Source organism: Protopterus annectens, chromosome 3.part0 (genome assembly GCF_019279795.1).
Source record: "Protopterus annectens isolate FY-2018-M chromosome 3.part0, PAN1.0, whole genome shotgun sequence".
NCBI classification, from domain to species: domain Eukaryota; kingdom Metazoa; phylum Chordata; order Ceratodontiformes; family Protopteridae; genus Protopterus; species Protopterus annectens.
This window is the reverse complement of record NC_056731.1, coordinates 1,845,229,346-1,845,256,801: the sequence shown is the minus strand read 5'-3', so window position 1 is coordinate 1,845,256,801 and position 27,456 is coordinate 1,845,229,346. Positions and strand designations below refer to the sequence as shown.

At 39.3% G+C, this 27,456-nt stretch overlaps 1 protein-coding gene across 1 annotated transcript in view; it reads left to right on the top strand.

The window, feature by feature from the left end:
• PGPEP1L (pyroglutamyl-peptidase I like) overlaps nt 1–27,456 on the top strand; it is a 1,609,062-nt gene that overhangs the window by 790,881 nt on the left and 790,725 nt on the right. The window lies entirely within an intron of this gene.

The window sequence follows — 27,456 nt, the reverse complement described above, 5'->3', positions numbered from 1 at the left end:
TAGTAAACAAATCCAAAATATTTCTAGATAAATATATGGGGGACAGGATCTACATGGAGGCTTGAGGGCAAGACACATGGAGTCCATCTGGGTTTATAGTCCTGTATTTTTGTTATGCTGTGTAATATAAGCTTTTTTAGTATATCATTTAATGATAGAAAATTGTGTGTCAGAGAAAGTAGTTTCCAGGCAACTTTGCAAAATGTCAACTAGATATAGCCACATACAGTGGAAGGAACAATGTGGTATGCTACAATTGCTAAAATGGAATGTGGAGTACTGCTGTCAAACAGGCAAAAAAAAGTATAATTTTATTTGTTAAATAAACCTTACTGAGTCTGTAGTTGGTGGTTGCAGTACTGGCAGCTGTGGCACAAGTGTTTTAATGTTCATAAGGAGGTTTTACAGGATAACTGCCTGCTGGAACATGCTATAGACCAGTTAAAAGTCAGAGAATGTTCTATGTTTGGCTGAACCTTTGTTCAATCTTTAATAATAATAGCTAGTACTATTATAACACAGATAAAAACGTATTTAATTTTGCAATTGGTTATATTTACTATTCATTTTTATTGGTTGACTGAATTTCTGACTGAAGATATGACATTTTCATTAGGGACTTCAGGAAAGAAGTTCCACAGGATCATATATCAAACAGTCTAAGAAATCGGATATATAGAATAAAATGATTTATAACAATGTAGGCTACAATCCAGTGAAGACACAGTCAAATTTCAACATACTTGTGCAAACCATATAGTACAAAACAGGTGCACAAACATCCGTCCATCCATCCTCAACCCCTTTTCCCATTTTGCACATGGGGTCGGGGTGTCACTTCAGCAGTGACAATCATCTCGAGCCAAGGTTTAGATGCCAGGTGGCTAGCCCTGTCATGGTATAGTACAAAACAGGTGCACAAACAACCAGAATAAATTACATAAATAGCAGTTAACAAATATTAAATATTCAGAAAGGATAAACAACAAATAAATATTCAGAAAGTATAAACAGATCAATTTGCCATTTACTTTACTAATTCATGAAGAGATGATTTATGTGACCCGTGTCTGCCAGTGTCCAGAATGTAGCCCCCATCCCCCAGAAAAGTAACTACCCCAGCCCCAGAAAGTGCAAACTTAAGCAAAAACACATTTAGCTACCCAGGTATTCTGAAAAAATATCATTTAACAAAATATATAACTATTAAACAAAATGAATGTAAAGTAAATAAAACATAAATTCTATCAATCTCTTTGCACAAAATAACTGAATTATTTTTAGAAAGTTTTCCCATGGTATACATGGCTTATACCTGGGTACACCTATGGCACTGACCTTGGGATTCAGAAAAGCTTAACATGATGTGAGAGCCTTACTATGATGTTGAAGGTTTCCACATCATACTAAACTTTTCAAATTTAGAGACTTCTCTACTGTTTAGGTTTCCACTTATGAGGGTCTTAGCACTGAAAGTGATCTCATGAATGGCACCACATGCTAATGTTGCAGCCTGGGAGAGTGGCCACTGCTTATTAGCCATATGTTTATCCCAAAGATGTTAGTCACTCCCAGTTTGCTTAGCTGAGGGATCGAGAGAATCAATTAGCTGAATTAAACTTACTCTAAGAGGAAAAAGGGGCCACCACAAACTTATATCTGTTACCTATTCAGTCCTATGTAAGTATTTACAGTGTAGGTAGGTTCACTTTCGATGTGGGGGATGATGTTTTGTGTTAGTGTGTGTGTGTGGACATGTGTAATATGTGTGTGTGTGTGTGTGTGTGTGTGTGTGTGTGTGTGTGTGTGTGTGTGTGTGTGTGTGTGTGTGTGTGTGTGTGTGTCTGTCTGTCTGTGTGAGTGTGTGTGCATGTGCTCGCTGGTCTGTGAATGGGAGTCTTTCCATGACTGTGATCGAATGTTTGGGGGAAAGCTTGCTTGTTTATGAGTGGCTATGGATGTAGGTGTCTGTATGTGGAGGGGAAATGCCTGTGTGTGTGTGTGTGTGTGTGTGTGTGTGTGTGTGTGTGTGTGTGTGTGTGTGTGTGTGTGTGTGTGTGTGTCTGTGTGTGTACATGTAAGGGGGGTGCCTTTATTTATTTCTTTCTTTAACATTTATTAACTGAGAAAGTCCAACTTGGAATGAAGCCAACTTTTAGCAGAGACCCAGGGACTATTAATGTGATTCATGAGCCATTACAGAAAACACTGGCATGGTCAGGTCTGACAGTGCTGGTGTTCGATTCAGAGACATTGTAATGAGATGATAATGAGGTCTTTCACACTGCAGCCATATCTGTCTCTGAATCACATTTTTTCACCATCATGCTAATTGGCCAACAAATGTTGGGTAATTAGAACAAGCAGTGAGGATTTTATTGAATTCAAGCCAGAGTTTCACAACTGTTTGGCTCTGTGTAAAATAGTGAGATTGCAAACAAAGGTTTCATCTTGGGGTGTACCATTTCATTATGGACTGAATGGCTATACTTTTCATGGAAATTGTAAAATGATGTACATATTCTACAGACAGATCATTGGTAACTAGTGGTTGAGGTCTAATCAATGTATTTATTTTTGAGAAAAACAATTGTAAATTTTACTAGGCTCAGCAGGAGCAAAGTCGGCTACTCTGTTATATGCTTGCTCAAGTTTAGGTGATTGGGCCAGGTGCAGATTTATAAGAATATTAGATACATACAAGAGACTAAGCAGTTGGTAAGATCAAACAGTGATGCTGACGCATACATGATCCAAACAGTGGTTAACTTGATAAAGAAGATCTAGTTTCTGCTTTATCCAATGTACTGCTATTTTAACATGCCAGTCATATCATAGGTCCTGATTTATTATGGTACCCAACAGTTTCACTTCTAGGGGACACTTGTCCCTTCACAGGGTTTAGAACTGTTAATAGACTGTCATAGCAGGATTATGTAGCATAGTTTGGGTATTGGTGTTAAGTTGATGAGCTAATTCAATTATCAAGTTGTAAACGAGAGTAAAAATAGTATGCAGTTAAGAGGAGAAAGCAATGCGAAGCAAAGTTCAAAAGAATACTGTAGCGTCACCTGCATAGTATATGAGCCTTGCCAGACCACAACAGGAGGATAGACCACTAACAAAACCAGACTGGAACAAGTACAAGTCCATGAGGAACTCAGAATGGGATCAGCTAAGATGGAAAAATAATATCATGCCAATATAATAAAATAACTAAGGTATGTCACCATGGTAGCTGGTAAATTCAACTTGCTAGCTATTGTGAGACGTATCTAAGAAGAGATAACCAGTGATTTCACCCAACATAAACTTTTCTTTAAAACAGTCTGTGAAATTTAAAAATGCTTCTTTTATCCCACAGCCAAGATGGAAACCATGCTGAATACTTGAAAGTAGCACATTAACTTTAACATGGTATAAAATCTAATTACGAATACACAGCTCAAGGATTTTCACAAGAGGAGAAACAGTAGCAATGGGGCAAAAGTTAGATGGATGCTATCATTGTGATGAGGGGCAACTATGGTTGATTACCATAGTCTGACAACTTAAGAAATACTGACTTAGTGATTGGTGAGGATGGCAATGAGGTATGCAATAACTTATGCACAGAGTTTCAAGTATTTTAGATGAATACCCTTTTTAGAGGGAGAATAGAATTTAAGCTTACTGCATGTTTACCAAACTAGGGAAGAAAAAACAGAAAGTAAGATAGCTAGAATAGTAGCATCAGATGATATATTATGTGAGACGGCTGAAAAAAATATGGATATATTGCAGAAGAAATTGCAAACTGAGCCACTTTAGAGAAAAAAGTGATTAAATGACTTGCTACATCTGCGGAGTTGGTATATGGTATCAGGATGAGCAGTGATAACTTGCCAAGCAAACTAGTAATGCTGTACAAAATTAGATTTTTTTTTAAAGAACTCTGTTAAAATATGAAAACCAAGGATTTAATGTTGCGAAGACGCTCCTTGTTCTAGTTAAGTAGATCACATTCAACCATTACTGATGTTATTTTGCAAGTGATCCAGGGCAATTTGTATGTCCTTATCCTATTCTATTTGAGGAGTTTTAAGAAGCAGAGGATAGAAAGGATGGTATTGTTAAAGTGTTCATGTGCCAGGCCAAGGTCAGGGTAATGGACATGAGTTGTTAAAGTTTTCACGTGCCAGGCCAAGGACAGGGCAATGGAAAGGAGTTGTTAAAGTATTCGTGTGCCAGGTCAAGGACAGGGTAATGAACAGGAGTTGTTAAAGTATTCACGTGCCAGGCCAAGGACAGGGCAATGGAAAGGAGTTGTTAAAGTATTCGTGTGCCAGGTCAAGGACAGGGTAATGAACAGGAGTTGTTAAAGTATTCACGTGCCAGGCCAAGGACAGGGCAATAGAAAGGAGTTGTTAAAAGTATTTGTGTGCCAGGTCAAGGACAGGGTAATGAACAGGAGTTAAAAGTATTCATGTGCCAAGTCAAGGACAGGGTAATGAACAGGAGTTAAAAGTATTCATGTGCCAAGTCAAGGACAGGGTAATGAACAGGAGTTGTTAAAGTATTCACGTGCCAGGCCAAGGACAGGGCAATGGAAAGGAGTTGTTAAAGTATTCTTGTGCCAGGTCAAGGACAGGGTAATGAACAGGAGTTGTTAAAGTATTCATGTGCCAGGCCAAGGACAGGGCAATAGAAAGGAGTTGTTAAAGTATTCTTGTGCCAGGTCAAGGACAGGGCAATGAACAGGAGTTGTTAAAGTATTCACGTGCCAGGCCATGGACCATAGCTCTCAACTGTACAGATTTTCACAGAATGTCCAGACTTTTGTCTCAAATATTTGGTCTGTTCCTCATGAAATCTGTGATTTTCTGGCAAATCACAGAGGATTGAAGTCACTAAAATGACCAAACAATGATATATATATTGAGTTTTAGACTTCATATCCTTCAGAAAATGCATGCAACACAAATCTTGTTTTTCTAGCAGCTTTCCAAGTTTATAAGTGCAATATTTAAAATCTGTCCCTATTTTTGGGCCTTTGCCCTCCATTATTTTAGCATTGTTCAGATTTCTCATGTTAAGAGGTTGAGAAGTATGCCAGGACAAGGTAATGGGCAGGAGTTGTTAAAGTATGCACATACCAGGCCAAGGACAATTTAATGGGCAGGAGTTGTTAAAGTATCCATGTGCCAGGCCAAGGATAGGGTAGTGGGCAGGAGGGCAATTGATTTGCTTCACAGATGATGTGAAATATGCAGGATGGAATCCTTCTGTGTTTTAAGAGAAGTTATAATGGTATTGTATTTAACTTTGTTCTGTGACTAGAGTGAAAAAATTGGGAGATGGTCAGTAATAGTGCCTGACATTTCACCGGTTGTGCTGATAGCTCAGTGATAGTGTCAGCTAGCGCTACACTGGCAATAATATTGGTAAGAGCTGATGAGTGAGCTGGTTAGTGATAGTGATAGACATTACACCAATTGTAATGCTGAATGGCCAGTGATAGTGTTAGGCATTACATGAGTTGTAGTAACATTGGTAGATGCTGATTAGAGCTTCCAGTTAAATGCTGTCTTTCTGTTAGAAAGTTTTTCAGTCCCATTGTAAGTATGATGAACTGGACTACCCTTTAGAGTTGGACAGAAGGATCGGTATACGAATCAACAGCAGATTTTCAGTCAACATTAAAATCTCTCATTAAAACCAGTTCACATTTTATACTAATAGTCAGTCAAGTACTCAGTACTATGTTTACTTGAGTCATGTAGTATGTAGATACAGACAGTAAGCACGTTTTTAACACAGAGTTTACTAAATGAGTTCCTCTGTGTTGCAGATGGATGTTGCTGAGAGAGAGCATGGAACATGTTTTTAATGGGATCCTTACAGTTGGTCAAGCTCCAGATGCTCAAATTCCACTAACCTGCAGCCAGGGATTCAAACAGCTGTAACTCCAACTATCCAGCTGCTTGACTATCTACTCACTCCCGAACTAGAACGTGAATTCAGTGACACAGCTGCTGCATCATCTGCTCACATCCTAGGAGACGGATGCAAGCAAGTCACCTCAGACTGGGTAAGTGAGGAAAAGGAAATAGGGAGGAGAGGCTGAGGTTTAGAGAAGGGAAGGGGATTTTATCTTTAGGGACTGATCAGAAGATTAGGGTTAGGGAAGGTAGGAAGAGGGATTTTATGTTTAGGGAGCAATCAGAAGGTATTGGGAGATTAGTTTTAGGGAGGGGAGGTGGATATTACCTTTAGGGAGCAATCTGAAGTTAATGGAAGGTTAGGATTAGGGCAGGGCTGGGGATTTTAGGTTTTGGGAAAGATATGGAAAATAGAGTTTGGGTTGGGAGATTTTTTAAGGTTAGGGAACAACTGGAAGGTAGTGGAAGGTTAAGGAGGGGAGTGGGATATTAGGTTTTGGGAGTTATCAGGAGATTAGCATTATGGAGGTAGGAGTATTTTAGGGTTAGGGGTGATCAGAAGGTAGTGGAAGGTTAGAAAGGGGAGGGGGATTTTAGGTTTAGGAAGTGATCAGATGATAAGGGTTAAGGAGGAGTGGGGGGTTTAGGGTTCAGGACAAATCTGGAGTTTTGGTTTAGGGACTTGAAAGTTTTTAGGGTTAGGGTCAGGGTTCTAGGAGGGATAGCTAGCCTTTGGTAAGTTTACAGGCTCATGTTAGTGGGAGTTAGAGCACTTGCAGCATGAGTGAGTAGGGAAGTGTGTTGTGAGATAATGATACATGAGCACTTGTAACAGACCCATTATTAACTTGTGAAAACTGAAGACCTAGTTGACCTTAATGCTTATCTAGATTTAATTAAGACATAGCTGGAATATAAGGGATTAATATTTAATATAAGCATGTATAAAGTAGTCCTGTAATGTACAAATCTAGATATCAAGATTATTATGAGACAGCAGAACTTGGGAAGTACTGAACATATAAAGGACTTGGGCATGTCTACTGGTAAAGGACTTATTTTCAAAAAAACATAATAAACGAATAAATAAAAAGCAATGAAAAAAGTTGGTTTGATACGGAATACTATGTCATCAAGAAACGAAGCCATATTACTTACATTTTTTAATTTGTTTGTATAACTAATTATTGAATGTAACCTAATTTTCTGTTGTTTGTCCATTGATGGATCTAGGTTTATTATAAAGTACACCGCAAAGGTTTATTCAACGGATAATATCTGCTAAAATTTGGATAATGCTTGTATACTGAAGAATCTAAAATTAGATGCATGATTATATGGAAGAGACAAATTTGATATATTGATTAAGACCTTAATAACCTGAATGCAGAAGAACTACAACTTATGAAGACAGAGTAGATGATGGCCACTTTCTTTAAATCCTTACGTCTTCTGTGATTAATCAGTAATCAAAGAGAGGATTATGCGTTGTTTGTATTTACCCATTAGTGGTTGAATTACACCAGAAGATTATTGCTATTATACACTGAACTGTTGTCTACTTTTCTTTTTTCTATATTTTATGTATTTTTTTGTACTTTTAGTGGACAAACACAGATTTGAAAACATTTAAAACAGACCCTTTGAATTATTTTAGTTAAGGGTGAGTTTGTATTTGGGGGAAGTGAGAGATAATGCCGGAGTTTTACTCCTACTGTGAATTGTTATTTTCAAGAAAAGCATCACATTTCCCATCCATTTTATTGGTTTATTTTCTGTAGAGCAGTTGTTTATTTGCATAAAGTAATTTAACAATATAAATAATAAAAATAATTTGATAATATAAACAATCAGCTTCTGACTGTAATCCCTACTTACTTGATGACTACATTGTCACTGCCTCCAACTCTGTTAGCACTTACAGCTGTTAACTTGATGTTCCCTGTCCTTATTATGAGGGAGTGGAGAAAGGACTGATTTATATAGTTTGTTTCTTGGGATAGTACACTGGCACAACAGACCATTTGCAGTCACAGCCAAGGGATTTACAGGCACTAGAGAGATCTGATGAAGGAGCAAGCTAGAAAATGTAATTACTTTAAAAAATATGTGCTACAGTCCTTTTTCTGTACAGGGTAACCTTACAAATAGTAATCTTTTTTTCACAGAAGAAACTCTTTTGTTGTTGTAGTATTTCTGTTTTTTTCCCTAGAAATGCTTCTGTGTCGGAGATGGAGGGGAGATATTTAGCATTCACACATGCTAGCTCTGTAACTTCCTTCTAGCTTATTTTACTACAGACTGGTCTCACCAATAGTCTGTCTCTGTGTATACAGCCTGCAATATGTCCAACCTGCTCCTATTCCCAGATGTTTTCCACCCCTCAATGCCTCCCAACATTACTTTCCCTCATGTATAGCTCTTCCTAAACTCCATTCACTACTCCCACCCACCCGCACAACTCTACTAGTACCACCCTTCTTCTGATCTCTATTTCCACACTCTTCTGACTCCCTTTACCCTTAGTGCTACCTCTTTTACACCCACTCCTTCTCATCTTCATTTCTGCCTACACTCCCTGTTACTATCCTAATATGTATCACTTATTTGTTTCCCTCCAACCCACTAATATCCTTGCTAAAATTCTACAGTCATAATCTCGTCAACAACAAAGCAGCCTATAACCTTTAAAACACAGAGTTCCCTTACTACACTAGCTATTTCATTTCCTCCACTCTCTGTTCTCTCTCTCTTTTTCATTGAATCTCTCTTGGACACATCAAATAAAACCATAACAACTCCTGTCATGTTCTCTCTTTCTTTCTCTAAAGATTGGGGTTTCAAATACTAACCATCAAAATAATGCTTCTAAGAAGGCAGCCATCTCTGTCTCTGTCTTTTTTAACAGAAATGTATCATTTATACTATGTGTGCCATTTTTTCTCTCCCCACTACACCACCAAACAGAAAAGAGTCTAAAGTACATCTGACTTAAACTGATAAGGTCACCTTGTATTTACCTTGTAAATATGTAATCACTGTTTAAATATTCAAGTACTCTTCAAATTTATACACACTGTTTAAAATATCACCTCCTCTAGAAATAGCTGTATACTGTTTGTACATTGTCATTCTGTGTGCAACCTTGCTAATTTTTGCAAAAAAAAATTGGAGAAGCTTTTCTCCTTGAGTCTGCACTGAAAAGTGGTTCAGCTAAACCCAGTCAGACTTTCCTGGTAAACAAAGCCAAAATAAGTAAATACAATTATTTTGTTCTGTCCCAGCACGCCCATTACTTTGCTGAAGTGGTATTATTAGCAGCATGTTTACATTATAATAAATGCCATGTAGTGCAAATCTTAGGGAGTTTTATTTTATTGTTTTCCTTTCTTTGGACTTCAAAAAGGAAAATGAAGACTTTGGAACTGATGTCTGACAACTTTTTTATTTATAACATTTAGCGCTTTCGTCCTTAGTATAGTAGACTTCTTCAGGATCCAAATGTTGCAATAAAGAAGTTGTCAGACAACGGTTCCGAAGTCTTCATTTTCATTTTTGCCTTTCTTTGAAGTTGGTTTTATTTTGGCTTTTCCCTTTCTTCTGGTTATACAGTTCATCTCCTGCTGTTAAATTATATTACCACATATTACTTTCATTTGACAGTTATCATTACAAGGGTTGTGAGAAATGTTATCATAGTAAGACTCAGCTGACAAATGGTTCATTAATGCAATCCGTAGTATAGTATCTACATATGTTATAACCAGTTGGTAGAATCTCAATGCCTTCGGTATGTGTTCTAAGCCAAATTTCTGGTAACAGTTAGTATGTCTGTTTTGCAAAGGATTTGAAAAAGGAAACAGTTTATTACAGATGTTGCAAGCAGTGATGTATGTAAACATTTGAGACCATTACAATTAATCCATTTAGAGTCTGTGAAACTATCAAATAACTTATTAGTGGGAAAAAGTCTATGAATGGAAAAACAGTGCAACAAGATAAATAGAGATATAGAACAATGTTTTCAAGCTTTTCATGGAAAAGTGCTTCATTTAGGGGTTTTGTCATATTGCAAAGTAATGAGAAATAACCTTATCCAAAAAAGAATATTTGAGATGTTGCAGTTATTGTCAAAGATATACAGATACACTGTAGGTGTCTTATGGCTAGGGATGGCATATCCTCTGAACTGAAAAATCCCAAACCACAATGAAGAATCCAAGAACTGATGAATCCCTGGAACAAGAACACCAGGGCTGACCAGACCCTGCCTAGATAGACATCTAAATAGACAAAGATCCACCCTCCTGATCATTGGCCATGTACCTGAGGTAATGAGCTCTTCATAATATGGAATATAAAACACCATCCAAGGACAAGAGTGGGCTGAAACTGCTATAACTTCCATAGGCTCTGATAGCATCAGCCTTGTTTGTGAAAAAAATGAGCAACACAGTCACAGTGTGAATCAAGTAAAGTACCTCTAGTGCTCATAGGCATCAACGGAAGTTCAAGACTTTGGATGAGATGTTAAAATGAAGGTGCCATCTGACTGAATTAGTGGTTGCTCAGGTGGATGTGAAAGGTCCCACAGCACTCACTGAAAAGAGTTGCAGTGCTTTTTTTTTTAATTAGAGTTTACATAATCTCAGAAAACCTTGTTGTATAACATACTATACAAATATAAAACAAATACATCTTTAACCTTTCTAAACACTTTTCCACAACCAAAACTTAATTTTTGCAATTGTGATGCCCCTGCACTGGCCCAGTAATCAAGGAACCTCAATCCTCACCACTGGTAACAATGAGGGAGGTACACAATGGGAGGATGACAAGTACACACACAGTAAAGTACAGTTTCCCTTAAGAGCACACAAACATCACAGCCAGTCTGGGGATGGTTTCTCCCTCTTTCTCCAGATCCCCAATAAGACTCCCTACTGGCACATCTATAGGGTTAAGAACTCAGCTGAGGGGTCAAGCCAAGACCTCTTGCACCCTCTCTCTCCAACCAATGCTTAGTGTCCCTGCCCAAGTAGCTAACACACACACACACTTTGAGATTTGATTTATATACAAACACACACACACACACACACACACACACACACACACACACACACACACACACACACACACACACACACACACACACACACACACACACACACACACACACACACAGACACACACACACACACACCTGGGGGAAGGCTGGCACAGATTTACTAGCTAGACCCCCATCTGCCCAGACTATAAGATAGTTATCACTGCCACCAACCACTACTTATCAGCTTCTTAAATGCCCTTACAAAGGGTGACCAATCCTACTGTGTAATGTTACCATTATCCAAATGGTAAGTGTGACCAAGAGTAAGGCTATTTAGGAGTGGCCTGTACAGTGTCACCAAATACATATGCAATTACTCTTAGAACTAAAATATGTCTCACAAATATCAGCCACAAAGATGGGTTTAAAATATTTAGTAATAAATAATAAAAAAACAAGACAATACTCAAACAACACAGTGACTGCAGAGTTCAAAATCACAGGAAATATTTTAAAACAACATTGCAGGACAGCCTCAGATAAGTACAGAAAACATCTAAACTACTTTTTACTATATTTCTATCTATATCTAAGAGAAATTACTGTATCCTAGACTTTCTTACAGAGCAACATGCAGGCAGAAGTGCTGAATGGAGGTTTCTAGGTACAAGACAAGATACAAAATCCACAGTCTTTCTCTGAGATAGTTCTTAAATTACTATCAAATATTACTGCTAGGTCAACTTGGATGACATTACTCTTTGTCACCTGCCTTCAGTTCCCAGGCTAACAGATACCAACATAATTTTATCATCTCTGTGTGAGAAGTACATATCTCACAGATGTGCAGTTGCTAGGAAGCATAATCTACTACCACTAGGATATACTTTGTGGAACTTGGGGTATTCAGAGGCCCCACAATATCCATACCTACCCTCTGAAATGGCTCCTCAAACACAGGCAAAGGCATCAAAGGAGCTTTCACCTTGTCTCCTGATTTGCCTACCTTTTGACACTGCTCACAGGTCCTTCAGTACCCTGTTACATTTCTGGAAATCCCAGGCCAATAGAAAGAAAGAAAGTTACTGTTTGTCGTTTTTGCATTTAAGTTACCTGTAACACATTGCATTTAAGTTACCTGGCACTTGCTTGCTAAAGCAATTATATAAGTCAGCACTAAAAAATTAAAAGCACTACACCCTCACAAACTCCCCTTGAGTACCTTGTTTCCCATTGGCCCTTTTTTTCAATTATAAAGGAATTCCCAATACTATTCTAGCATGTCCAAAGGTCAGTTGTCAATCTCCTCTCCGGTCCAGCTGGTGAATCTGGGAATCTTGAGGCAATGTTACAACTGCCTCATGTACACAAACAACCCTCTCCTCCTCCCAACAAATTCCAACACATGTGAGAGATGCAACCATATAGCCAAACTGGAGGCTAAGCTCTCTCAACTCAGTACTGGCGTAACCAGTCAGGAGGAGAAGGAAACCACACTCACTACAATTCCAGTCTCACATATACCTACCACGACAGCAAACCAAACACATAAACACACAAAACATACTCAGAGGCTCTAAATAAAAATCTGCCTAAGCAACAGAGACCTCCAAAGCAGACACCCAAGCAGGCGCTACCCCAAAACAAAACACATGCAACACATAGCTCACAAAGCCAGTGTGCTGAACAGTCACAGCCCTTACGGCTAAACAACACACCTGATACACTTGTAATAGGTGACTCTATCGTCAGGCACACTGACGTCCCGCTCACCAGGCTGAACAAGGAGAAGGTCACGGTGAGCTGCCTGTCGGGCGCTAGGATCCCCCACATAACACAAGCACTCAGGTCACTCCGAGGCAAGTACAAATATGACTCAGTCATTGTCCATGCTGGTGTGAATGACCTGAGACCTACCTCCCTGGACTACATGAAAAGAGACATAGAGGAGCTCACTGAGCATGTAGCCCAGGCCAGTATGACCCTGACCTTGAGTAGCATCTTACCCTCACCAAGAATTATGCCACAATATGAAGACAAGATGATCAATTTCAACAACTGGCTTAAGTATTGGTGTCATTCAAAGGGGATCCAGTGCCTGTCAGCCTGGGATGACATGCTCGACAAGCCACGATGCTTCGCTAGGGACGGCTTGCACCTGTCACCCCTGGGCTTTTAGATATTGGCAAAGGCTCTTGCTACCTCCATAGTGCCTTTTTAGGCAAGGCTCAAAAGACAAACCCACCTCCATAGGTATCACAAGGGATAAGAAACTAAGAGTAATGCTACTCAACGCCAGAAGTCTAAACCTCAAAATGCATGCACTCGAAACTCTCCTTAGCATGGAGAACATCGATATCTGTGCAGTAACAGAAACCTGGTTCAAGGCTCCCGAGAGCACCCCAGCACTACCAGGTTATACCTCATACCATGCTTTTCGGCCCCAAAACTTGGACTGAACCACAAAAGGAAGGGGAGTATCAATATTCGTCAAAGATACCCACACCTCCAGGTTGGTGGCACAGCACAAAGCATCAGAGACTATCCATGTGCAACTAACAGTGGGTAAAACTGCCTTCCAGTTTATAGCCTGCTACAGACCACCCTCCCAAACCCAGGAACCCCACTCAGCCTTCCTGAGAACAATGGAAAATATGAAGGTCTCTCCAAACACCATTATATTGGGCAACTTCAACTACCCAAACATAGACTGGGAGCATTACACTAGCTCCAACACCCTAGCCCAAAGGTTCCTAGAATTTATAAACTCAAATGCTATGGAACAACTTGTTACCACTCCCACAAGAGGGGAAAACATACTGGACCTGATCATCACCAACATGGGGACTCTGTGTTCCAGACCAGAAGTGTATCCCTCACTGGTAAGATCAGACCATAAACTAATCTCACTGGATATTCACATCCCGACCCCACCCCCTGCCCAGAAAACCACAGTGAAAAACTTCTCTAAAGCAAATTTCACACTCCTCAAAACTGAGGTGGAATCCTTCAAAGCCCCCGGGCCTGTGGAAAATATGGCCCAGACTGCAGAATCCTTTATAAACACATTCTATGAAGACCTTCAGGAATGCATGGATCATGCAATCCCAAATAAAACCAAGACCCAATCCGCCAAAGGCAGACATCCTGTCTGGTGGACCCCACCCATAAACAAACTATACAATAGAAGGAGGAAGCTACTACATGATAGAGCAAAATCCCAAAAAGGGAAGGCATCTCTGATCAGTATTAGCAAAAAACTACGGGCACTCATAAAATTGTCTAAGGCCAGCTTCGAGAGAAAAATTGCACAGGACACTAAGGATAATCACAAGGCTTTCTTTAGTTATGTTAGGAACCTGGGTGGGAATTCCCAGATATGCTCAGAATTAGTCCAAAATGACAAAAAATACACCAAACCCACAGACATTGCCAGCATCCTAGCTGACAGGTTCAGTGCAAACTTCTCCTCCCCTCCCCACCAAAAGGGCAAATATCTATCCCAGCAGAGTGCTGCCAAACTGACATCTCAGATGCTCAGGTAAGAGCCGCCCTCTCCAAAGCAAAAAACACAGCATCAATGGGACCAGATGGTGTCCCGGGCTGCGTCCTACATGAACTCCAAGAAGAGCTAAACCCAAACATAAAACTACTGTTCAATCTCTGCCTTACTACAGGATATGTACCCAAAGAGTGGCATACAGCAACAGTGGTCCCTCTCCACAAAGGTGGTGCCTCAAAGGATCCTGGAAACTATTGCCCCATAAGCCTGACTAGCTTGGTCTGCAAAGCTATGGAAAGGATCATCATGGACCTCATAAATGAAGATATTGGGGACCTGCAGACACTGGATCCTACCCAGTTCGGCTTTGTTAAGAGATCCTGCCTCTTAAACCTGGTTGATTTCCTTGAAACAGTCACCAAGGCCATTGACGAGGGGAAGGTGGTCCATACAGCCTACCTGGACCTCGCAAAAGCTTTTGATACAATACCCCACTCGGGCATTATAGATAAGCTCACCAGCTTAAATATAAACCCCTATGTCACTAGATGGGTTGCAAACTGGCTCAAGGACAGAACCCACATGGTTAGAATTGCTGGAGCCATGTCAGACTCCAAACCAGTTACAAGTGGCATCCCACAAGGCTCAGTCCTGGGACCTCTCTTGTTCGGTATATATTTCTCAGAGGTACAGACCAACACGGAAGGACTGTGGCTGACCAAGTTCACAGATGACTGCAAACTGGGCGCCATAATCGACTCTCCAACCGACACAAGCATCCTCCAAAAGGGCCTCATAGAAACAGACAACTGGTGCCAGAGCCATGGCCTCAAGCTAAACGCCAAAAAGTGTATAGTCATCCCCTTTGGCAAAAACAAAGTTCCCACAAATTACCACATAGATGGTAACCCATTAAGTACAGAAGAAGTAATTAGGGACCTGGGGACCCAAGTTGATAGCAATCTCTCATTTGACAACCATATTGGCCAAAGTGGCTAGAAAAACATTTTATATAGCCCACCTAATCATGAAGGGATTCACATCTAGATCAGGGGAGGTCATTGTGCCTCTTTACTCATCCCTCATCAGGCCCATAATTGAGTCCTGTTTTGGGTTGTACCTTACCAGACACCTGCAGCAACTGGAAAGACCCCAAAAGTACCTTACCGAGAGGATCAAAGGGCTCAAACAGATGCCATATGCTGCCCGGTTAAAGAAACTCCAGCTCTACTCAGTGGCATACCGCCTGCTCAGAGACGATCTGTGCCTGACGTATAAAGCCATGTCCAACCCGGAATTAATAGACATGCTGCACTTCAGAAAATCCAAATCCCATCAAGCTACGCGCTCGAGAGACTTGAACCTCAGCACTGAAATAAATAGGACATGCTGGAGGGACAGATTCATAACCCAGAGGCTCCCTTCACTCTGGAATAAAATCCCAGCCCAGGTTAAGCAGAGTTCCTCATTGACTCTCTTCAAGAGGAATCTTGATGAGTGGATGGGAGATGGTAGGTTTACCCCGGGTATCACTTCTGTGTCACTGTTAGACAGAGGCACAGTATACTAACCTCGAAAAAGGGCATAGCAAAATTAATTTACAATGGGTGGCGAAAGCCAAACACACTCTGGCTAGGCTTATAAATGCCCTAGGGCAGATAGCCTAGTATGAACCTATGAACCTAAGTTCTGCATAATCATCTCTTTGTATGTTTTATACCCATATGATTGCAACAGGAATATCATGGGCTATGGCTAGAAGTGCCAAATGGTAGGCTCTGGGCACTACCAACTGCTGTATTCTCTCACTCTCTAGCCCACCCTCAGGGGTCCACTCTCTATACAGTAACCCTTTGTCCCAGTATATAGATTCCCCCTTCCCTTGAGAATCAGGTGCCTCAATAGCCACCTTCCTCAGGCCTTGTAATGTACAGTCTGAAAGCTGAGCCTGTCTTCACTCTCTCTTAGTAACCCTTCCCAGCTCCCCTTCCACAGGAAGTTTAGTATCCTCTGACAGCAGTGCCTCACTGTCAGCCTGGGTGCTTCTACTCACCTCTGCCCTTGCAGCCACTCTGTCCAAGGGAAAATCAGTACCCAGAAGCAGCTGTGGCTCGCCTTCAGTCTCACTGCTACAGGGTAGCTCCCTCCCTGAAGTAATCACCTCAACAGTTCTGGCTGCAAGTTTGCAGTCTGTCTGGGTCTCCCCCAGGCTACCAGACCCATATGCTTGTCTCCAAGTTTGGCTGCTTGTAACTGTATGCACACACAGTACTGCATTATCAAAATCATTCCCTATCAGGACATCTGCAGGGTGGTAGTTTGGTACCCTTGTTGTCTCAAGATAACCCACTGTTGGCATTTTGTTATTCCCACTTACTGGCTCTCCCACATTTTGTTCCCCACCTTGCTTCCATGAACATATATATGCTACATGCCCCACTGGTTGCATTTAAAACATTTAATCCGTGGTCCTGGATGTGTACCTGGACTAGTGGCTTCCCCTGCTATTGGTGGACTCTGTTGGGACAGTCTGGGCTGCCCATCATGGGTTCCCTTAGATCCATGAGCAGCACTGGGTGTCTCTTTCCTGTGCAGTGATGCCCTGTTTGCTAGATATAGGTCCCCTTTCTTCCCCAACTTATCTGCAGTAATTCATTGTCTATCAGCTAACCAGATTCTCATGTCCTCAGACAAAGTGCTAAGGGTTTGTTCCCTCACCAAAATGTCTGCCAGCCTTTCAAAAGTGGTGACCTGACATCCACTCATCCACCTATGAAAGTAAGTGCTTAGTTCAGCACCATATTCTCACACACTTTCATCTGCTGTGTGTCTATGCTCATGAAACATTTTCCTATAAACTTCAGGTGTTAAAATATTCTAGCAAACAATTCTTTACAGCATTATAATTTAAACAATCAGTATCAGACAGTTTAGAAATTACAGTTACAGCTTTACCATGGAGTAAGTGGGTCAAGAACCGTACCCAGAGCCCTTGGTCAACTTTGTACTGTTTACATAGCCTCTCAAACATATAAATGAAACTATCAAAATTACCCCCTCTGTAAATTGTAGAAGAAATTTACTGACCTTTGTTTCTTCTGAGGTTTGGTTACTCCTTCCCCCATTACCTTCATGACTCTGGCGAAGAGTCAGCATCTCCTTTTCATGTTGCCTCTGCCTCTTATTCTTCTCAGCCTGCAGACATCACAGTTTCTCATTTTCCTCAGTCTCCAGATGTCTCAGTCTCTCTGTTGCTTCTATTTCCAAATGCTTGGCCTCCAACTCAAGTCTCTTTAAGATGGATTTTTAAGTCCTCTGTGGAAAGGCTGAGATGTACATTTTCTGAGACTTGTACATCTCCACGGCCAGTCTGATTGTCATCCTGGTTGCTATTCTGTGATGCAGCTGTGACTAAAGCTACAGTCATGTCTGCTTTAGTCAGGTTGGCATGCACCAGTCCTTTAGCCTGGCACATCTCAGCCAACTGGGTCCTTGTCAGCTTGCCATACTCTTCTGCTGACATGCTTGCCTGCTCTCCCTGACTAACTAAGCTATCACAAAAAAAAATAAAACAATTGTGATATGAACTCTGAATGTTCACTGCATGGCTGACTGAGAGTACAAACACCTTCAGTGACTACTGTACACAGGTTACAGGAATTCCACACCACTACAAGCCAATTAATATGTTATGTGGCTAACTCACCACTGTCAACCAATTAACATGTGATGTGAGTATCCCACCACTGCCAAACAATTAATATGTAATGTCCCTGCACTGACCCAGTAATCAAGGAGCCACAATCCTCACCACTAGCACCAGTGTGGGATGTTCACATTGGGAGGATGACAAGTACACACACAGTAAAGTACAATTTCCCTTAAGAGCACACAGAGATCACAGTCAGTCTGGAGCTGGTTTTCCCCTTTTTCTTCAGATTCCCCAATAAGAATCCCCACTGGCACAGCTATAGGGTTAAGATCTCAGCTGAGGGGTCAAGCCAAGACCTCCAACATCCTCCTTGTCCAACCAGTGCTTCATGTCCCTGCCCAAGTATTTGACACACGCACACTTTGAGATTTGATTTATATACAAACACACACACCTGGGGAAGGCTGGCACAGGTTTACTAGCTATCCCCCCTTCTGCCCAGACTATAAGGTAGTTATCACTGCCACCAACCCCTACTTATCATTTACTTAAAGGCCCTTACAAAGGGTGACCATTCCTACTGTCTAATGTTACTATTATCAAAATGGTAACAGTGACTAAGATTATGGCTTTTTAGGAGTGGCCTGTACAGTCTTACCAAATACATATGCAATTACTCTTAGAGCTTAAATATGTCTCACAAATATCAGTCACAAAGATAGGTTAAGATATATTTAATAATAAATAAAAGAACAAGACAATACTAAAACAACACAGTAACTGCAGAGTTCAGAATCACAGGAAATATTTTAAAACAACATTGTAGGACAGTCTCAAATAAATACAGAAAACATCTAAACTACTCTTTACTATATTTCTATCTATATCTAAGAGAAATTGCTGTACCCTAGACTTACAGAGCAATACACAGGCAGAAGTGCTGAATAGATGTTTCGAGGTCCAAGACATGATACAAAATACACAGTCTTTCACTGAGAGAGTTCTTAAATTAGTATCAAAGATTACTGCTGGGTCAACTTGGATGACATCACTCTTTGTCAACTGACTTCAGTTCCCAGGCTAAAAGATACCAACATAATTTTATCATCTCTGTGTGAGAAGTACATATCTCTCAGATGTGCAGTTGCTAGGAAGCAATAAAACACTTTACATTTTAAACCTAGTAATTAAAATTACTTTCAAGACAATAGAAAAACGTCTAGCGCCAGATATTGTGTCTGCTTGCTGCCTTGAAACAGAGAGATAACACAATTGTAAAACATTTTGATTCCATCTTATTTTCTTGAAGTTTTGCAAGTTAACTCTATGTGCTCCAGCTTCTACTATTAAAACATACATTTGCACAGGTATATAGTTTATATGCATTTCTGTTCTTTTTCAGTGGGGTACACTGCAGTTACATTCTTGAAGCTCAGTACATAACGTACAGTTTTGTATAAATCATAGCAATATTCACAAATGATATAGAATTATTTACAAAATCCCAGGTAGCTGGGCTGACACCATCACAGCAATAATGTTAACTATAAGTCTCATTTCTTGTTAAGTAATAATTCTTTGCATACCACTGTCGACATATGTCATACTCAAGAAAAAATCAAATCTAGAATGTTCATATTACTGATCTTTTTTCTATCCTATTCTTCATGTAAAAACATATTCAGCTTGGCATTTAACACCCCCACCCTTTCCAATTATTTCCTTCCAAAGATAGACCTAGATAGACCTAGAACACTATAGACAACTTCGAAATAAACTCAAGGCCCAAGTCAAATTAGACAAAAAATATACTGAACTACTGTACAACAAAAGCAACTCCACAATCCTACAAAATTCTGGTTTGCCATAAATAAGCTACTTAACCAAGGTGAGTCCTCCACCCCTACCCCATCAACTACTAACAATAACAATTGTATAGCCAAACAATTTAACTCTTTCTTCATAAACATACAAGCAATTACTAAGAACCATTGCAATAATCCTCCTACTTTACCAACCACAGCCAACAATGAAACTGACTCCTTCTCTTTTAAACTCATCCAAACTCAAATTATAAAAAAATACTTACTAAAGTAAAGCCAACAACCCTTCCAGCTGACGATCTACAATCTGAATTCTTAAAACTATCAACAGATACCATCTCCCATCCAGTTTCCATTCTCATCAACAGATCTATATCAGAATAATACATTCCAAAAACCTGGAAAATATCTTATATACTCCAATTGCACAAAGGTGGTACCTCCATTGAATTTGCAAATTATAGACCCATAGCTATGTTATCACCACTTTCTAAAATATTAGAAAAGTGTATTCATATACAGTTTTTCAACTACCTTCTATCTAATACCCTCATCTCTAGCACACAACGCAGATTTTACCGAAATCATAGTAGCACAACTGCCCTGCTCAACTTCAACAGTACCATCAACCAACACAGAAACAATGGCAATCTGGTATCCTCCATATTCTTGGACCTTTCCAAAGCATTTGATATGGTTTCTCACCAGAAATTACTTAACAAACTTTCCAGCCTAAAACTCAACCATGCATTATTAGCATGGCTCCTTAGCTATCTAAGAGCAATCTGTTAAATGGCAACATGATCTTTCTTCCCTGTTACCATGGGTGTCCACCAAAGGATCAATCTTAGGCCCCCTACTTTTCAGTATATTCACCAACAGGCTTCACACAGCAACTCTTTTAGCCTCCATTGTACAGTATGCTGATGACTCCACTGCCATCTGTGCTGCACCTACCTTAAATTAACTCAAAATAAAGACACAGCAGTCCTTCCTGTCAATTGAAGCCTGGCTGTCAGACTCACAATTAATCCCGAACCTATCTAAAACAAAACCCATGCTTCTTTACCCCAGGAAACCACACAACCTCATTACTCCATTCCAACTATACTCTTCCAATAATACTATACTATCGACTGTTGACCAAACAAAACTACTAGGTATGCTTAAAGACAATGAATTGAAATTTGATATATATCTATCTCAGTCAATTAAGAAGGCACACATAAACTAGGTGCACTATACAGACTCAAGTCCTTCCTCACTAATTACACAAGACAGTCAATAGCTAGGACTTACCTACTGTACACCCTACTTTATCCCGCCACCATTCCAATCAATGTAAAGAAAACTGATCTGACCTGACTAGAAGCATGCTGCAATAAAATTGCTAAATTTGTCACCAACTCCCCTCACAGATTTTACCACTGCTCTGCCCTACAACAATTGAAATGGCTAGAATTACCCAATTACCTATCCAAAAATCAACTTATTATGGCTCATAGACTAATTCTCCAACCAGAAAAAACTCCTGCTCTTCACCAATTGCCCTACCCTACACCAGTACTCAAGTCCTCCAATCCAGTAATAAAATCCAAATCCAACAATGCTGCAGGTGACTCTCTATACTCAAACTACATCTCAAAATTTGGAATAGTATTCCACAGCCAGTCATAACTACTGTTAATCCAGCTCAGTTGAAAAGCCAGTTTAGGAACTACCTCACAAATAAATGGATGTGCCCATGCATTGACCAGACTAAATCTGCCTCCATCACTAATAGCCAACACCTCTACTGTAAAATCAGACTATCTCTTTTCAACTGTAATCGAACCTGTTAAAGCTGTTCTTAATATTGAATATTGAGTATGATTGTATATAACAAATGCCAAAGGCTCTTTTATTAATTATAATGCTTTATATCTATCTTTACTCATTGTAATCCATTACAACTGTAGTAGTATATTTGTATGATTACATGATGTATAATTGTATGTAATTATATGTAATTTCCCTGTGGAGCTTTTCTCCCCGGGCCTCCTCTGAAAACAGACTCTCTCCCATTCTGACTTTCCCAATAAACAAATGATAAATAAATAAAATAACATAAAATAAATACATAAATCTTACAGTTGTGCTACATTGATTTTTACATTTTTTACATTTGATAATTTTTCTCTTGTTGCTACTTTACCAGGTAAATTAGAATAGATGATAACAACTCCCTCCATGTTTCTGTTCTTTTATAGTTTCTATTCTCTCACATTTTAATTCTACATGATGCTAGATAATAATATTTTCAAGAGTATATTCATACCACTATATTATTTTCTAAGGTATATAGTCTTAATCTCCAGTTCAGTTTCCATACTTTCCATTTCTTATGAGATTACTACCACTTCCCACAAATCAATGTTCTTTATTTTCTGTTTTCCAACATTCTTCCACAAATCTTCATATTTTTTTCCACTGAAGTCTCTCTTGCAATATCTTCTTTCTAAACATTATTATTTTAAATATTCAAAACAGATGTAATGATATCAGGTATATTACTGGATTTATCAAACCTAATCCAGCATTTGTATCCTGTTTAAACAAAACTCCCATTTACTGGCTTTTATTGTGAACCGCACATCATTTTAGCATTCTAACAACTCTCGTCCCCATAAGAAATGCATCTACCTCCCAAAATAAGCTATCCTGACTTAGAAAAATATAATGCAATTAATAAAACTTTTTTTGAAAAATCATCCAAAATTTTTGAAAACCTGTGAAATATCATTTATCTCAGTGCTTCTTCTCTATGTTTTTCCTGTAGTTTCTGTAGTGCATGCTTTGATTTCCTCACCCCACATTTGCCTACTGTGTGACCTTGACCAATTCACTTAGCCAGACATGCTGCTGTGTCACCCCTGAAAAGGGATTGTGTGTCCAGTAGACCTACCTGGTTAACAAATAGTTATTATTTATTATTACCATTGGTGCTGCGGTAGCATTGTCGCCTCACAGTTAGACGTTGCCCGTTCGATTCTCAGTTAGAGGGTCTTCTGTGTAGCCACATGCGTGAATGGGCATTCCTTCGTTGAAGGTTGTGCATTAGGCCCAGCAAGCCAGTACATAAAAATATACTGCCAATCATTAGCGGACCGGAGTTCTGCTTTGGCGACCCCTAACCAGGTAAAACCGAAAGATATAAACAAACATTATCACTATTTTCTTCCCCCAGATTTAATCTCTAATATCTCAATAATATTTATAATAAAATAGATTCCTCTCAAATTTACAGTATCTACATGCCTTTACATTTTTACTTTCAGAATAACAGTCCTATGTATCCTAATTTTTCTACCACTTTCATAGCTTCCATTACCCATTGTCTATTTCTAAGAAGTAAAATCAAATAATGTGTGTATCTTAACATTAGAGGTACCTCCACTTCTCCTTAATGTAAAACATCTGCACCCTTTATTTTGTTAATTTGAACCATCACCCTGTTATCTGGTAATACAAAAAAATGTTACTCATTGGGCAACCCTGCCACACACACCTTTATCCATTTTAGTAAGGGCTTACAAGTATAAAATAAGTTGTAACATTGTGCATCTGAGATATGTTGGTGCAGAGAGATGAGCGATATGAAAGTGAAAACAGAAGAGAGCATTTTCAAAACGAAGTACAGACAAAGGGGATTCAAATATATTCTAAGCATGTTAATATAAAATGAGAGCTCACACATAGGATGCATCTAGAATCCATTTTGAGGTGGATACACCAAGGCTTGTATCCATGGTTTAGCTGTGTCTGCTATAACTGTCTATCTCTGCTATAATTTGTCTTGTTCAAATGCCATAAATGTAGAACATAAGCACATTCTGCATCCATGACCAGCACAATGATGTGGTAGATGTGGAGTTTGCATGTTTTCTCCATATCTTCCTGGGTTTTCTCAGAGTACCCCAGTTTTCTCCTGGAAACAAGCTTGACAAACTAGTCTGGATTGATCTTAGTATATACTGCATTTGTCATTTTGTCTTTTGGACTGGGTTGCAGATAAAATGGGTCTGTGAAAGACCAGTTCACTTACCTTGTTAACAAGTAAAAAATTGTAAAGCAGAAAACAACTTGCTAGTTTAGAATAGCAGCACTTCATTATTTCCAAATAAAGGACTGACCCAACTTCATCCATTTATCAGTTTCTTTAATTAAAAACAAACAAAAAAGTGAAAACTTTACACTCAGTCACCACCTGACTCGCTGTGTAACTTGCAGGGATACTAGAGGCCAGAAACTCTGGAAACTCCACTCAAACAATCACAACTAGCCTTAGCAATAACAATAGTTATGTCATGCTTCTGACAACTAAACTTAAACATCAATCCTAGCAAAACTAAGGCTATCTTTTTTGAGCTCAGAAACATGGTCACATAAAACTGGACTGACAATGGTCTGGACAGAAAAGAAAACTTTTAGAGAATGCCCTGACAGACAGATAATCAGAAATCTGGCTAGACGCCTTAGTTTCATTAACAGCTCATACATATAAAGTAGAAAAATCTCAGGATTACTGCAGATATATTACACAGGCAATGATCTAATCACTGGAATAGCAAAAGCAGTCTAGTAGGAAAGGAGAACTATTCCTACCCCCCCCAAATATAGTTCCCATGTTACTGGAGCTATCTCAAATTAGAAAATATGCATGCTTCCGACCGTGCAGAATAAAATCTACACATATATCAATGGAGTGCTTTGCAGGAAACACTTTTGCCTTGCTATTAAAGATCTATGGTGTTTACTAGTTAAATGCAGATTTCCCCTCTTTCTCAGTTGGTATCTTTCTTTTCAGAAATATTCGCCTATATCTGTGCATTTCCTTAACATGCCAGATAACTTTCCAGTTTTAGCAGCAACCTCAGAGATCATCATTCTCTGCTGCTGCTTCCCATAAGGTGCCACATTGTACGTTATATCATAAACTGGATGTTTCTTCTAAAGCAAGAAATAAAAAGACACAAGGAATTTTAAGTTTTTGCAAATATTATAGTTTTGGCTAAGGTCAGGTTGGTCCAAGCACCTACAATGGTGATATTCTTAAGACAAAAAGGTAAATAGAAATACCCCATGCTAGCAGCAGTGCTGAACAGTCTGCAGTTTATTGTCTGTTCATTGCATGAACTAGTATCAGAGAGATAAGACAGTCCAAAGTCTTTTCAAAAAGCATAATTCAGTTACCCAGCATTTAGGAATACACTTAAAAAGTTAAATAATATTAGCTGCCATTCTTCTGCAAATATTTGTACTTCTTATCGTTTTTCACTTTTATTTAGAAGTAGCATTTATGCTGAGATATTGGTTCTTGTCTTAAATGAAGTTCATAAAATGAGATTTACTGCCTTTTAATGAAACAATGTACATGATGTAAAACATATGATTCTTTGCTCTGTTTGACAGTTTCCAGGGGTGTGCACGTGCACAGAAGCACACGTGTGTGTGTGTGTGGGGGGGGGGGTTGGGGGGGGCTAGCATCGTAAATAATCATGCAGTCAAGCTGCTGTAAAATTAAAGCATGAGGGAAATGTGTAAAAAGAAAAAAAAAATTGGCTCTTGTAAAAGGTAGAGCTGATGCTTCGCAGGTGAGGAAAAGAAGATGGACTTACTAAAAGAATTGTATAAGCAGTCTCTTACTTAGGCCATATGAGGAGACTGACATTAAAGGACATTTTTAATGCCTTTTCTGTATATCACGTGTGCTTTAGGTTGTGTCTCTGTCACCTTCCACATACTACTGTGTATTATATGCAAATACCACCAAGACACTTATGCCTCGTGATATACTGCTAACATTTTTGTGCTATTCCATCATGATTTACAATGTGATGCATAAAGATAAGATCCTGTATGCGTATTTCATTTGCTATTCAAGCATTTCCTAAATCTGAGCCATTCTGCTCAGCATGTAAGACAATATCTGAATATGTAATATACATCATAACACTAATCATAATGACTGAAACTTATAGATGCAATGAGTTTCAAATCACATCATTTCTTCCCTTTCCCCAAGGTTGTGAGACTCACAGGTAGTAAGTATAAATCAGGCGCATGGGGAGCACAGCCTTTCCATTAGCAATATGGCCAAATTGTTTTTCCTGTTGTGATTACAAACCCATAGTTTCAAAAAATCGTAGACATGTAGTATTGTTATTTGATACTTCATTATCAAACCTGCTGTACCGATTGCTCTTTTTAATTGATCATATGCAGGAGCATATTTTTTGTTCCCAGACCACTAGTACAATGTCATTACCTTGCATTTTGAATGGCTACCACAGTTTCTAGGGATTTAGGCCACACTGTATTGTGTGTTAGTGCCTGACTATGTTTATCTATCCCAAGGAGTGGGTGTCTGTTTGAGACTCCAATCAGACTGGTGACTCCTAAACTACAGTACCCTTTAGTGAAACAACAGCAGGCCATGATCTTACAGTCACCATGTGCTTTTCACCTATAAAAAAGAGTGCTAAGGCTAATATTCAATCCATCCAAATGAAGGTACATTGTTACGATTTGCAAAGCCATTTCCATCGATGTGCTATTACAGCTACAGTGTGCTTTCTTCCCAGTAGAGGGAATATTATTATAGTTGCAGTGTGTCTTCAGGGCCAATAAATGGAGTGCTGTAACAATGTTATTGCTGGGCAAAAGACAGTTGATAGTGAAGGAATTGTGTCACATCTTCCTGGACAAAAAAAAAAATAAACAAACAAGGATGTCTACATTATACTGCTATCTTTAGCCTAAAGAAGGAGCTTGGAAGGCTTTTCAGTGTTCTGTTTCCCAAAACAGGGAGAGAAGCAGAGACCTTTGGTAAATACCATATCACAAAGGTAGTAGACCATATAAATTCAAATTTAAGTTTATTAGCATGCTTAAAGATCTAATTAGAGCGCAGTCAAATAATGCATAAAAACAAAATTAACTGGAGCTTTATTACTAAAACCAGGACTAGGCAGTCCGGACAAGCCGGGTGGAAGAGATATTTTAAAAGATCTTGACAACTCTTGTAAATACTGTGGTATCAGGTTAAGGTTACAAAGGTAGAGCACCTGATAAGCCAAGGAAGACAGACCCACACCAAGTCACCCTGTGAGGTGTCAGGGGGTCTACAGTGGTCAGGAAAAGTGTCCACACTGGCATGCAAGAAGCAATTGTTGTTTAACATATGAGAAACTCAAATCTTTTAGTGCTAAAAATTGTTAATACTTAGGCCTTATAAACTATAAGTAAATGTATAATCTGCAAGTACAAACTCGACAAGACTGGTCTATAATGATGACTATGAAGTGTGCTGGTCAGAAGCTGAGCAGCAGAGATCTGCGTATGTTGCAGTCTATCCATTTTATTATCAGAAACCCCTACGTAGATAACATTACAGTAGTCCAGGCTTGAGGAGACCAAAGAATATGGGTATATGTCTTTAGATGATATATATCTTTAAATGCTAA